A 13537-nucleotide genomic window follows, 5' to 3' on the forward strand; every position below is an offset into this window, starting at 1 on the left:
TTCTTTGATTATTACTCACATCCGAAGTACAGTGACACATCGATTAACACTTTGACGGGTTTATGATTGAACCTCTCGTCACTCATTTTTCTCCCGATTCCTCACCGACGACGCGGCGCTGAGTCACTCATTAAAATATTTGTTAAAAATTTAAATTTTATCAGATCAATCTGGTAGTGGTTTTAAAATGAGCGCCTTTAGATTGCGCACAATTTAGCACCCATATGTCACTTGAGCAGGACACATATTTTTCCCTTGAATGCACCTCAAGAGGTGCATTGAGAAAAATATTTCTATAAAATCCAATTCTTATTCGATCGACTTGGGATAATTTAAGCATGTTTGCCATTAAATTGTCGTTTTCTCTAATAGTCACATAGCCTATTTGGGAGAACGGAGTTCGCTTGTATCTTCGTGGTAAAACTATTGTAAAATGTTGACCCAACGAGTGTAATCGACGAAGTTTCTTTATTTGGTGCCGGTCAAACGCATCCTTGTGTGACATTTTATACATATTTTCTTCTAGAACATTCTATTGCGAACATATTGGTACAAAATTTAAGTACGTACATCGAAAATTAAGGTCAGGACAGTGAAAAGAATATGCACTTTTCAAAAGGTGTTTCGCCCATCTGCCATTGGGTGTGCCTTAACCCTCAAACTGCTAGGGGCCCAAATGGAATTCACACCCACAGGCGCAACAAAAAAAAAAATTCCAAAAAATTCTTTCGTCTTATAGAAGTGTTCATTTTTGTTCCCTGATCACGGAAGAAATAACAAAAAAAATCGTAGGTGGCATATTTTAGCCGCAATAGGGTAGGGAAGTGTGGCAAAAAAGGGGCGTTGGCAGAGCCTTCGCCAGATGAGGTCTACTCCGCCCGAGCTGTCAGACGGCAGTTGCCACAAATATATTATTACCTAATTATTTCAATGTCTCTGATTGATTTTTTCTTAGTTTTTTTGCAGTAATATTATTCCATACAGTGAATTGTGGTATATTTATATTATAAAATGTGTGAACCATCGCTGTACTCAAAATTATGGTGTGCATATTAGTGATTCAATTATTATGTTCATAAAACAATAAACAAATAGTTTTGCTGTTGTTACACTATATACACAGGTTATATTTAAGTATCTGCATGTTTTGTTCACCATAGCGAACTACTAAGTAGGTATTGTGAGTCAAAAAGCAACGAGGAGTGACCGCCAAACACCAGCGAGCCACTCACTGCCACTCCCTCCCTCAACACCACCTCACTCGCCCTCATTCTCCTCCCACAAAACTGTTTTTGCATTTATTCACTATACACAGACGTTATATATATACGTATTTACATGTTTTGCTCACCATAACTGTACATCTAAGCTTGTATGGTGAGTAAAGGCACAAAGACGTAGCTACTCACACAGTCAGCTGATCGGCGGCCACCCTCAAGGCCAGACGCACTAATATTTCTCCTCCAACAATATTGTTTGTGGTGTTATTACGCTATATACAAACATTATATATAAGTATCTACCTGTTTTATTCACCATACCCGTACAAATAAGCTGGTATGGTGCCCAAAGACCATAGTGGCCATCAGTAAACAACATGCCAAGTTGTGCAGACGACGCTCCTCCCTCACCAAAATGGCAGCTCTCAACTTACTCCTCTCGCTGTTATCTCACACTATACACACGTTATATATAAATATCTACATTTGTGTTCACCGTAGCGAACCACTAAGCTGGTATGGTGAGTGTAGTCAATAAATGGTGGCCAAACAGTCAGAAGACGATGCCATAACCCTCCCTCCACAGCCTTACTCCTCCCTCCATGGAGCACAGCGCTAAATATCACCACAATCCTGCTATTATCAGAATCCTGGTCAGTTTTATCACAGTCAGGGGGCTTCAGTAATACTAGCACTGCTAAATAATAGCAGTATCATATATATTATGGCATTTGTAGGAGATGCTGTGGTCACAAGCTGAACAGCGGTGCTGTGAGCTCATGCTGCGTGCGCCAGCCTTGGTGGTTTGCTCAATACTGACGCTCTAACACCCAAGAATGTTTGCCTGGATTTTTTTCAGGTGGCATCTGGCAGCTATTGGTCGTGGCTGTACTATAGCTGCCCCTATCCCAGGCGGGGTGTTTAAATTATAGCACTAGATACGAAATCATATATATATATGATGTGCACGGTTTCCGGTTTTGTCACTGAAATCATATACAGTGGTACCTCGGTTTAAGAGTTTAATCCGTTCCTGGAGACAGCTCTTATTCCGAAGCTAATTTCCCCATAAGAAATAATGGGAAATGAATTAATCCGTTCCTGACTACCCCAAAAACCCCACTTAAAACTAAATTTTATACCTAATTCATCTAAATAAACCTACAAAACTATATTCAAGTTATTACTTACCTTGCTGTTGGCGTATGGAAGATGGTGAGGAGGAGGGACGAGAAGAGGTGTTACTGTTTGGAAGGGGAGTCCCCTTCCATTATAACATCAGGCAGTGAGGATTTCACTGGTGTGCATACTCTGGCACGTTTTGCCTGCATACCACTAAGACTTGCTCGTCTTACAAAGAATCTGTCTAAAGACACTCGTTTTTCCCAACATTTTAACACTTGTCTGTAGTAAGACATTACATTGTCATTTAAAAGGTCAATGCAACGGCCTGCTACAGCTTTATCTGGGCGAGATTTTTCAACAAAACTTTGCAATTCTTCCCATACTTCACACATTTTCTTATCACTTTAGGGTTATCACAGTGCTCAAGAGCATTACCACTTTCTGTGTTGAGGTCGCACAGCGGACTCGCTCACGAGTCACGAGAAAAAATATTTCTATAAACTCTTATTTGTTATGCAATCGACTTTGGGATAGTTTGAAAATGTCCACCATGAAATTTACGTTTTCTCTAATAGCTGCATAGCCTATTTGGGAGAACGGCATAGCAAATGGTCTCCCGTTTCCAGTGACCTACTATACACTATGGAGAGTGGCAAACAAAGTGCTCCTGCACACTCTTTCAATACCCATGGTGAGATTCTGTCTGGCCCAACAGCTTTTCTCACGTCCAGCTCCAATAGGTGTTTCTTGACCTCATCACTTGTAATTTTGAACCTTTCCAAGGTCGCCTAGTTTGCTGCCACCTCTCCTAGCGCCGTGACTTCTCCTTGTTCTATTGTAAAGACCTCCTGGAACCTTTTGTTGAGTTCCTCACACACCTCTTTGTCATTCTCTGTGTACCTGTCTTCACCCACCCTAAGTTTCATCACCTGTTCCTTCACTGTTGTCTTCCTCCTGATGTGACTGTGTAGTAGTTTTGGTTCGGTCTTGGCTTTATTAGCTATATCATTTTCATACCTTTTCTCAGCTGCTCTTCTCACACTAACATACTCGTTCCTGGTTCTCTGGTATCTCTCCGTACTTTCCGGTGTTCTGTTATTACGGAAGTTCCTCCATGCCCTTTTGTTCAGCTCCTTTGATTTCATACATTCCCTATTAAACCACGGATTCTTCCTTTGCTTCTCTGTTTTTTCCTGTCGGGCTGGGACAAACGCGCTTACAGTCTCCTGACATTTTTGGGTGACATAGTCCATCATGTCTTTTACGGACTTGGTTCTGAGTTCTGTGCCCCATTGTATATTCCTTAGGAATTTATTCATCTCCTCATAGTTTCCCTTTTGGTACGCCAGCCCTTTGTTTCCCAGTTCTTTTTTGGTGGAGATAATTCCTAGCTCAACCAGGTACTCAAAGCTCAATACACTATAATCACTCATTCCCCAACCTGTCCTCTTAAAAACAATGTCGCTTTTGGCCGTTTGCCCGTATGGCCGAATTTGGACGTAATTTGAAAATGAAAAAAAAATGAAAATAAATTTGGGATTTTTTTCTTAACAACAGTAAGTTAAGGGTCCTCTGATAGGTTAGGTGGGCAGGAAATTCTCATAAAGTTTCAAAACGTTATGAAAAACGTGAATTGAAAGTCATCTATTCTAACCTTACAGAGTCGGCCAGACGACTCAAACAGAAAACGGAACAGTACGTCACTTTTGTGAGTCGATTTCATTTCAAATTACGTCCAAATTTGGCCATAGTGCGCATACGAGCCAAAAGTGACGTTATTTTTAAGAGGACGGGTTGCATTCCCAGAGGGGCTTCCAACTTAACTTCCCTTATATCCAACTCATTTAGGGTAAATATCAGTTCAAGCAAGGCTGGTTCGTCCTCTCCTCTCATTCTTGTTGGTCCCTTGACGTGTTGACTTAGAAAGTTTCTTTTTGCCACGTCCAGCAGCTTAGCTCTCCATGTGTCTGGTCCTCCATGTGGGTCTCTGTTTCCCCAATCTATCTTCCCATGGTTGAAGTCTCCCATGGTTAGTAGTCTGGATCCCTTCCTGCTAGCCACAGAAGCTGCTCTCTCTATTATATTGATGGTGGCCATGTTGTTTCTATCATATTCCTGTCTGGGTCTTCCGTTGTTCAGTGGGGGGGTTATATATGACTACTACTATAATTTTCGGTCCTCCAGTTACTATGGTGCCTGATATGTAGTCACTGAAACCTTCACAGTTCTGATTTACCATCTCTTCAAAACTCCAGCCTTTTCTTATCAGCAAACCTACACCACCTCCTCTTCTCCCTTCTCTCTCTTTCCTCACTACATAGTAGTCCTGTGGAAACACTGCGTTTGTTATGGTTTTCGTTAGCTTTGTTTCTGTGAGTGCTATTATGTCTGGCTTTTCTTCTAGTGCCCATTCTCTGAGTTCACTTGTTTTACTTGTAATCCCATCTATGTTAGTGTACATTGCCTTGAAGCTCACTTTCTTCTGTTCATTTTCTAGTCCCCTTCTTGGCGAGCATTCTGCTGGTGGGAAAAGCTGTTCCCTGGGTGAGAAGATCTGTGAGGTGGTTTGCAGTGTCTCAGAGGATTTTGGGGTGGGGGTGGGGGTGCAAGGGAAGGGGGGACAGCTAGGGTGTTGGTTAAGGAGATAGGGGTAGACATGGAGGATACGGGGTGAGGGGGAGGAGAGATAGGGAGGGTATGGGATGAAGGGGGATGTGTGTGTGTGTGTGTTGGTGTTATAGTGAGGGGGGTGGGGTGAGAGGTGGTGGTGGGTTAACCAGTGAAGGGCATAATGTAGTCACATGTAGGTGCAAAAGTAGTACCAAAGTGAGCCGTATATTGTCTCTTGAGGTTCATTTCCGTATTTTATCTTATATCCAAGACTAATTATTATATTAAAAGAACACTGTATACCGTATGATTGACTTAAGAGGCACTTACCATCAAATCATGTGGCAGTCTGCTCCATCTACACTAATTCTCTGTTCTGTTTATAACCACCTGAAGGATCGTCTTCACCACTGTGAGCCATCGTGTCTGTGGGTAACCTCCGCCAGTACAAACTTGTCTCGTCAGCATTATAAATTTGCTCTGGAGGTAAATTTTTGTCCTGCACCACCTCCGCAAATTTACTTGAATACTCATCAGCAACAGTAGTGTCAGCAGACTGTCTTTCACTATGTACCCTAATGAACCTAATGCCATGGTGGGTTTTAAAGCTTCTGAGCCATCCATCACTGTATACACTCTTCTAAAGTAATTTTAAATACTTGGTAAAATTCACATGCCTGTTCTGTGAGCAGCCTGCCTGCTACTAGCCTCTTTATCACCTCACGCTTTTTGTTTGTACCACTTCCACACCTCATTATCAACACACTCCACTTTTGCTTTACTTCCTATCTTTCTATTTTGTATTGCCTTATCACTTTCACTTCTAGAGAAATATTAAAAATGATTGGTTCAGCCTTAAGAAGATAAAAAAGTACTATTGCTAATGCCATATTCAGTGCACACGACACTTCTTGGGACTCCGCTCTCCACCTTCTTGATTATTTTAACTTTCTTCTGAAATGTCATTACTGACCTCTTTTATGTACAGGCATACCTCAGTTTAAGAGTTTAATTGGTTCCTGGAGACGCCTCGTATTCCGAAAACTCGTTTTCCGAAGCTAATTTCCCCATAAGAAATAAAGGGAAATGAATTAATCCATTCCTGACTACCCCAAAAACCCCACATCAAACTAAATTTTTATACCTAATTCATCTAAATAAACCTACAAAACTATGTTCAAGTTATTACTTACCTTGCTGTTGAATGCTGTAGGCGTATGGAAGATGGTGATGAGGGGGGAGGAGGAGAGGAGTTACTGTTTGGAAGGGGAGTCCCCTTCCATTATCACATCAAGCAGTGAGGACCTTTCTGGTGTGCTCTCCCTGGGACGTTTTATCTAAGTGCCACTAGGTCCTGGTTGAGGCTCACTGCTCGATTTCCTCACCACAAATCTGTCCATGGAAGCTTGCTTTTCCCTTCTTCGCAAGCTCTCTCTGTAGTAAGGCATCACATTGTCATTGAAAAGATTAAGACAACGGCCTACTACAGCTTTCTCTGGGTGAGTCTTTTCAACAATTGTTTGAATCTCTTCCCACATCTGACACACCTTCTTAATTACTGCAGAAGGGACATTCGCTGCCGCCACCTCCTCCTCCACTGCAGAATCATCCGCTGCTGCGTTGGCTTGCTGTTCCTGTTGAAGGGCTAGGAGTTCTTCGGTGGTCAGTTCTTCGTTGTGTTCTTCCACCAACTCCTCCACATCATCACCATCCAATTCCAAGCCCACTTGCTGGCCTAGACTAACAATTTCCTCAACAATAGGTGCATCATTTATAGGCTCAAACCCCTCAAAGTCTAGTTCTCTCACACATTCAGGCCACAATTTTCTCCAGCCAGAGATCAGGGTTCTTTGAATTACTTCTTGCCAGGCTTTGTCAACGAGTTTTAAAGCACTACAAATGTTAAAATGCTGTTTCCAGAACTCTTTGAGGGTGAGGTTTGTGGCTTCAGTCACTTCAAAACATTTCCGGAAAAGTGCCCTTTCATAAAGTTTCTTAAAATTCGCTATGATTTTCTGGTCCATAGGCTGAATTAGAGGAGTGGTGTTAGGAGGAAGGAATTTAACTGTGAGGAATTTATTGTATCTGGGCAACAAATCATCTTCCAAGCCTGGAGGATGAGCAGGAGCATTGTCGAGGAGAAGCACGGCTTTGAGTGGCAAATGTTTCTCCTGCAGATATTTTTCTATGGCAGGGCACAGCACTTCATTCACCCACTCCGAAAAAATAAGCCTAGTCACCCATGCTTTTTTATTAGACTTCCACATCACACACAAATGGGTTTTCTGCACTTTATACTGTTTGAAAACCCTTGGATTTTCAGAATGATACACTAGCAAGGGTTTAATTTTCAAATCGCCACTCGCATTTGAACACAGCACAAGCGTAAACCTATCTTTCATAGGCTTGTGTCCAGGCAAGGATTTTTCCTCCTTGGTAATGTACAGGCATACCTCAGTTTAAGAGTTTAATTGGTTCCTGGAGACGCCTCGTATTCCGAAAACTCGCATTCCGAAGCTAATTTCCCCATAAGAAATAAAGGGAAATGAATTAATCCGTTCCTGACTACCCCAAAAACCCCACATCAAACTAAATTTTTATACCTAATTCATCTAAATAAACCTACAAAACTATGTTCAAGTTATTACTTACCTTGCTGTTGAATGCTGTAGGCGTATGGAAGATGGTGAGGAGGTGGGAGGAAGAGAGGAGTTACTGTTTGGAAGGGGAGTCCCCTTCCATTATCACATCAGGCAGTGAGGACTTCACTGGTATGCACACTCTGCCACATTTTGCCTGCATACCACTAGGACTTGCTTGTTTTACTAAGAATTTGTCTAATGACACTTGTTTTTCCCTACATTTTAACACTTGTCTGTAGTAAGACATCACATTATCATTTAAAAGGTCAATGCAACGGCCTGCTACAGCTTTATCTGGGTGAGTTTTTTCAACAAAACTTTGCAGTTCTTCCCATACTTCACACATTTTCTTAATCAAGAAGGGACATCCTCTACTGCCTCTACTCACAGCTATTTTCTTAGGTTGAACCTTATCAATGGCTTTCTTGAGACCCATGGCAAGATATATAATGACAACTTTTATGCTCAAATGGCCAAAAAACCGATAAAAAACTGTAAATCCTTGTGAAGAATTCAGGTGGGATAGTCACTGGACACGAGACACTGGTAAACTGAGGCGCGATCGCCATGCCACCACGCGCCAGTCGGCCTGTACACGTATCAACAAACTCGCGTCCCGAGGTAACCCTCGCCTTCGAGACATATTTTTGGAGTAAATCCTGCTCGTCTTCCGAAAAACTTGCATACAGGGACACTCGCATTCCGAGGTACCACTGTATGTCCTCTTAGGCATTCTTTTCCAAAAGTCCTGTTTCGTCACAATTAAACACTTGTTGCGGTAGGTATCCCTCAGCCTCTGCAAACTCTTTAAATTCGTCAATAAATCGTCCAGCGGCTGGTTTGTCTGAGCTGGCTGCCTCCACATGCCTTGTAACACTATGGATACCACTTCTCCTTCTAAATTTTTCAAACCAGCCCCTGCTTGCCTTAAACTCTTTCGTATCTGCATTACTCGTTGCAGGGGTATTCTTTAGAAGGTCTTCGTGCAACACCCTGGCTTTCTCACAAATAATGGCCTCCGAAACACTATCACCCCTTAACTCCTTGTCGTGTATCCAAATTAATAACAACTTTTCCACTTCTTCAAGTATTTGTGGTCTTTGTTTCGTTATTGTTCTTACTCCTTTTGCCACTTTAGCACCCATAATCTCATTTTTCTTCTTAACCCTTAACATGCTCGGGGTCTAATATCCTGCTATCCACACAGGCGCATGTCATTTTGAAAAAAAAAAAAATTTTTTTTTTTTGCTAATCTGTTAAGTTCTGTTCACTGATCACGGGAAAAATAAAAAAAAAATTCTATTGTACTTACTTTTGTTGCAATAGAGCCGAGAAGCTCTGCGATGACGTCACAATCTGCATGGTCGCTCATGCAGTACACGCCCGGGAGATGTTGCGCGCGGTCCTCAAACAGCCAGAGTTGCCACAAATATATTTTCGCGCTATTTATTTACAATGTCTAAGCGCATTTTATCTAATTTTTTTTCACTAATTGTGTTTCAAATACTGTTTGAACATATTTTGTATCAATAATTGTTGCATATTTGAGTATACACAGGCGCACACAAATGTTTTCAATTACGGCAATATAATATGTCATTACAGTCTATTATATTATATGTTCTGCTTATATGTTTACATATTTACACACTCGCACACGCTATACACACTTTGAAGCACACTTAGAAGATTTCTAGACTGTGGTAGTCATTGAAGCAGTCGACAGCACATAATGGGATACCACACGTTTCACACCATGTTTGCACAAGCTTCCGTTTCTTGTCTCTACGTGTCGTTGTTTTACACACCAAGCAATCACGTTGGGCTATTGCACGCTTCACACCAGGTGGCAAATACTTAAGTTTGTGTGCTAGGAAGCCTTCAGTGTGAGCGAGGCGTGGAGTACCAGCATGCTGCAACAGTGGGTTTATGATGGGCCGCTGAATACCTGGGACATCTTTTGCAAACTTTCCTAATAACTGTATTGCAGCATCAAATACAAAGTCACGGAAAGTGGGCTTACGTCCAGTTCTCACAAGGTACATGTTGAAACAGTTCAGCATGCTCATGTCCACAAGATCGAAGAACACTTTTTTCGTCCACCTACATGTCTTCCGCACACACTCTGCAGTGCCAATCATCATGTCTGATTTATCAATCAACCGCATGTTGATATTATAGTCTAAAACACAGTCTGGCTTATATAGTGGTGCGTTTGTTTTATGGCTCACTTTCCCACTGTTCACCATTGTTCCATCATGAATTGTTGTCAACAAGTTCACCTCTCTTTTGTCTTTCCACCGAACTGACAGAATGTTATCACTTTTCCTTCTCTGACACTCACCAACTGCAATGTCGTTGTCAAACACAGGCATTTCCCTTCGTTGTGGCTTTACTGTACCAACCAATCCGGTTCTATTTTCTAGCAAGAACCGAGCTAGCAAGGGACTTGTATAGTAATTATCTGTGTATAAAATGTGTCCCTTGTTCATCCACGGAGCCATGATGGTCTTCACTACACTCCCCGAGAATCCATGTTCGTCGTTACCGGGAATGTCTACATCACTAGCCGAGTACAGAATCATGTGTAACACGTATCCTGTCTCACAATCACAAAGAACAAAAAATTTCAGGCCAAATCGGTTTCGTTTTGAGGGAATGTACTGTTTGAATGGAACACGTCCCTTGAAAAGTATGAGAGATTCATCAACCACCAGCTTCTGTGCTGGTACGTAAAAATCTCTGAATTTTCCAATAACATCGTTCATGTAGTGCCTCACTCGCCACAGTCTATCATCAGGTGTTCGGTCCTGAACACTTCCAAAATGTAGACACCTGAGGAGTATCTGAAACCTGTCTCGTGACATATATTTCCCGAATAAAGGTGTTGGTATTGTCTTGTCCTTGCTCCAATAGTCATTTATTGCATGTTTGTGACAGTGCTTCATCAACAAACAGAGTGCCAAAAACACATACATTTCCGCCACTGTGGTATTTTTCCAACGCTGCAGTCGTGAAAATTCTGTGATTTCCCTCTCAATCAGGTAAGCAGCATGCAGGTTCGTTTGGTGTACAATGTATTCCATGAGTGGTTCATCATAGAATGCTGTAAAATATTCCATCTCAGCCATGTCCTCACCTTGATTAGGGAAAAGGTTTGTAATCCCTACATCTTTATTGTCAAAGTGAGGAATATTAGGAATAAAATCGTCACCATCACTCCACTCAAGTACACCAGGCGTCCTGCGAGATGCAGAGGAAAGACGGCGAGGAAGCGATGCATACCGGCGACCAGGAGCTGAATACCGTCTGCGAGAAGCACGGCGGCTACGTGCACGTGAGGTGGGTGCACGTGAACACGAGGGTCTTGGTGCCTCATGTGGTGCCATGCGGTGGCGCTTGGCTGGGCGAGATGCTGCTGACGCGACAATTTCTCGCCCAGTTACACCACTGGTACCAGCCACAGGCTCAATAAAACTTTGATCTGAGTCACTAAACCCAGAAAAGGAGTCACCTCCCTCTGACTCGTCACCCTCAAACAGAAAATATCCACAGGAACTGTGAGGTCGTGGTAGAATTGGGGTAGAAAATGGGCGAGGAGGCATGGGAGAGCGTATAGGCCTCGCCATGGCATGGCGGTCATTCTCACTTTCACTGCTGCTGCTACTATCTCCCGACAACTGTGTATAATCCTCATCGTTGTCTGAATCGTCAAACACACTTTCTTCACCTTCAGAGAATAATTCGTGGGCTATTTGCTCTGGGGTGAGGGACTGAGTGATGCGTGCTCGTGAGGCGTTTGACCGTGCGCTCGCCATGGTGACTCTCGCTAAACTGAGGCCTCCCATGCCATCGGAGCGTGAGCTGGATTTTTTTTCAAAATGGCCGCTGTTTACTAGAGCCCCTGGGCAGCGTATGGGACCCCCAGCTACACCGCGGGCCATTCAAATCGTGCGCGGTACCCATACACTTCATATGAAGTGAAGCGCAGTTGACTGGTAAAACGATTTACACTTCATATGAAGTGATGCGCACTTTAAGGGTTAAGTATAGTGCATATTGTTGATGTGGCTTTGTTGTACTGCCTACAAAGTTCAACAACACGTGTACCGTTCTCATGCTTCCGAATGATCTCTTGTTTCTCCTCTATTGTCATCCTCACATGGGCTTTCTGGCCTTTATCCTTACCACTGGCTTTCTTGGGACCCATGGTGAGATATATAATAACAAATTGTATAGTCAAATCACTAAAAATCCAACGAAACACTGAAAATCCGTGAGAAGAATTGATGTGGGGTAGTCACTGAGCGCGAGACAATGGTAAACTGAGGAGCGGCGGGGCGACGATCGCCAAACCACCAAGCGCTAGGTCGGCCTGTACGCGTATCAACAAACTCGCGTCCCGAGGTAACCCTCGCGTTCCAAGACGTATTTTTCGAGGAAATCCTGCTCGTCTTCCGAAAAACTTGCATACAGGGACACTCGCATTCCGAGGTACCACTGTATGTCCTCTTAGGCATTCTTTTCCAAAAGTCCTGTTTCGTCACAATTAAACACTTGTTGCGGTAGGTATCCCTCAGCCTCTGCAAACTCTTTAAATTCGTCAATAAATCGTCCAGCGGCTGGTTTGTCTGAGCTGGCTGCCTCCACATGCCTTGTAACACTATGGATACCACTTCTCCTTCTAAATTTTTCAAACCAGCCCCTGCTTGCCTTAAACTCTTTCGTATCTGCATTACTCGTTGCAGGGGTATTCTTTAGAAGGTCTTCGTGCAACACCCTGGCTTTCTCACAAATAATGGCCTCCGAAACACTATCACCCCTTAACTCCTTGTCGTGTATCCAAATTAATAACAACTTTTCCACTTCTTCAAGTATTTGTGGTCTTTGTTTCGTTATTGTTCTTACTCCTTTTGCCACTTTAGCACCCATAATCTCATTTTTCTTCTTAAGTATAGTGCATATTGTTGATGTGGCTTTGTTGTACTGCCTACAAAGTTCAACAACACGTGTACCGTTCTCATGCTTCCGAATGATCTCTTGTTTCTCCTCTATTGTCATCCTCACATGGGCTTTCTGGCCTTTATCCTTACCACTGGCTTTCTTGGGACCCATGGTGAGATATATAATAACAAATTGTATAGTCAAATCACTAAAAATCCAACGAAACACTGAAAATCCGTGAGAAGAATTGATGTGGGGTAGTCACTGAGCGCGAGACAATGGTAAACTGAGGAGCGGCGGGGCGACGATCGCCAAACCACCAAGCGCTAGGTCGGCCTGTACGCGTATCAACAAACTCGCGTCCCGAGGTAACCCTCGCGTTCCAAGACGTATTTTTCAAGGAAATCCTGCTCGTCTTCCGAAAAACTCGCATACAAGGACACTCGCATTCCGAGGTACCACTGTATCCTGCTTGTTGATGATTTCACTGATACATTGTGTGCATTTGGAACTGACATGGTGCACGGATGTAACTAGATTGTGCAGATATATCCAACAAAATCATGGAATGAACACTCCATTCTTGTGACAAACCAAATCAATGGGAATAATGGGCTGTGAATCTGTGACGTCACAGGGTAGAAGGCACCAGAGTGGTGCTTGACAGGGACAGTGGGCAAACTAGACCATACAACCACACCCTGCGCCAGCGCTAGGCCTGGCGAACGCTTTCCCGATGAGTTTCCATAACTATTTTATGCGAACCACGCATTTCCGAACTTGAATAACCGAACCAACCCCGATTGTGAAACTGGAACTTTTGGATAACTTATGTTTTCAAAGCATGTGGCTATAATTAATATATAATTATTTCCATTATTTATAAAAAAGTAAGGACCAGTTCTGTTAGTCTGTATTCTCAAGTACATCTTACAAGCTTGTGCCTTTACAACTGTATTTAATATTTGTTGACTTAAAGACCTAATGATCTCTCAA

At 42.7% G+C, this 13537-nt stretch overlaps 1 long non-coding RNA gene across 1 annotated transcript in view; it reads left to right on the forward strand.

Moving 5' to 3' along the window:
* The window catches only part of LOC138357332 (uncharacterized), a 201856-nt gene that overhangs the window by 169996 nt on the left and 18323 nt on the right, over window positions 1-13537 (forward strand). The gene's annotated exons all lie outside the window — the stretch shown is intronic.

Source organism: Procambarus clarkii, chromosome 7 (genome assembly GCF_040958095.1).
Source record: "Procambarus clarkii isolate CNS0578487 chromosome 7, FALCON_Pclarkii_2.0, whole genome shotgun sequence".
In the NCBI taxonomy this organism is placed as follows: domain Eukaryota; kingdom Metazoa; phylum Arthropoda; class Malacostraca; order Decapoda; family Cambaridae; genus Procambarus; species Procambarus clarkii.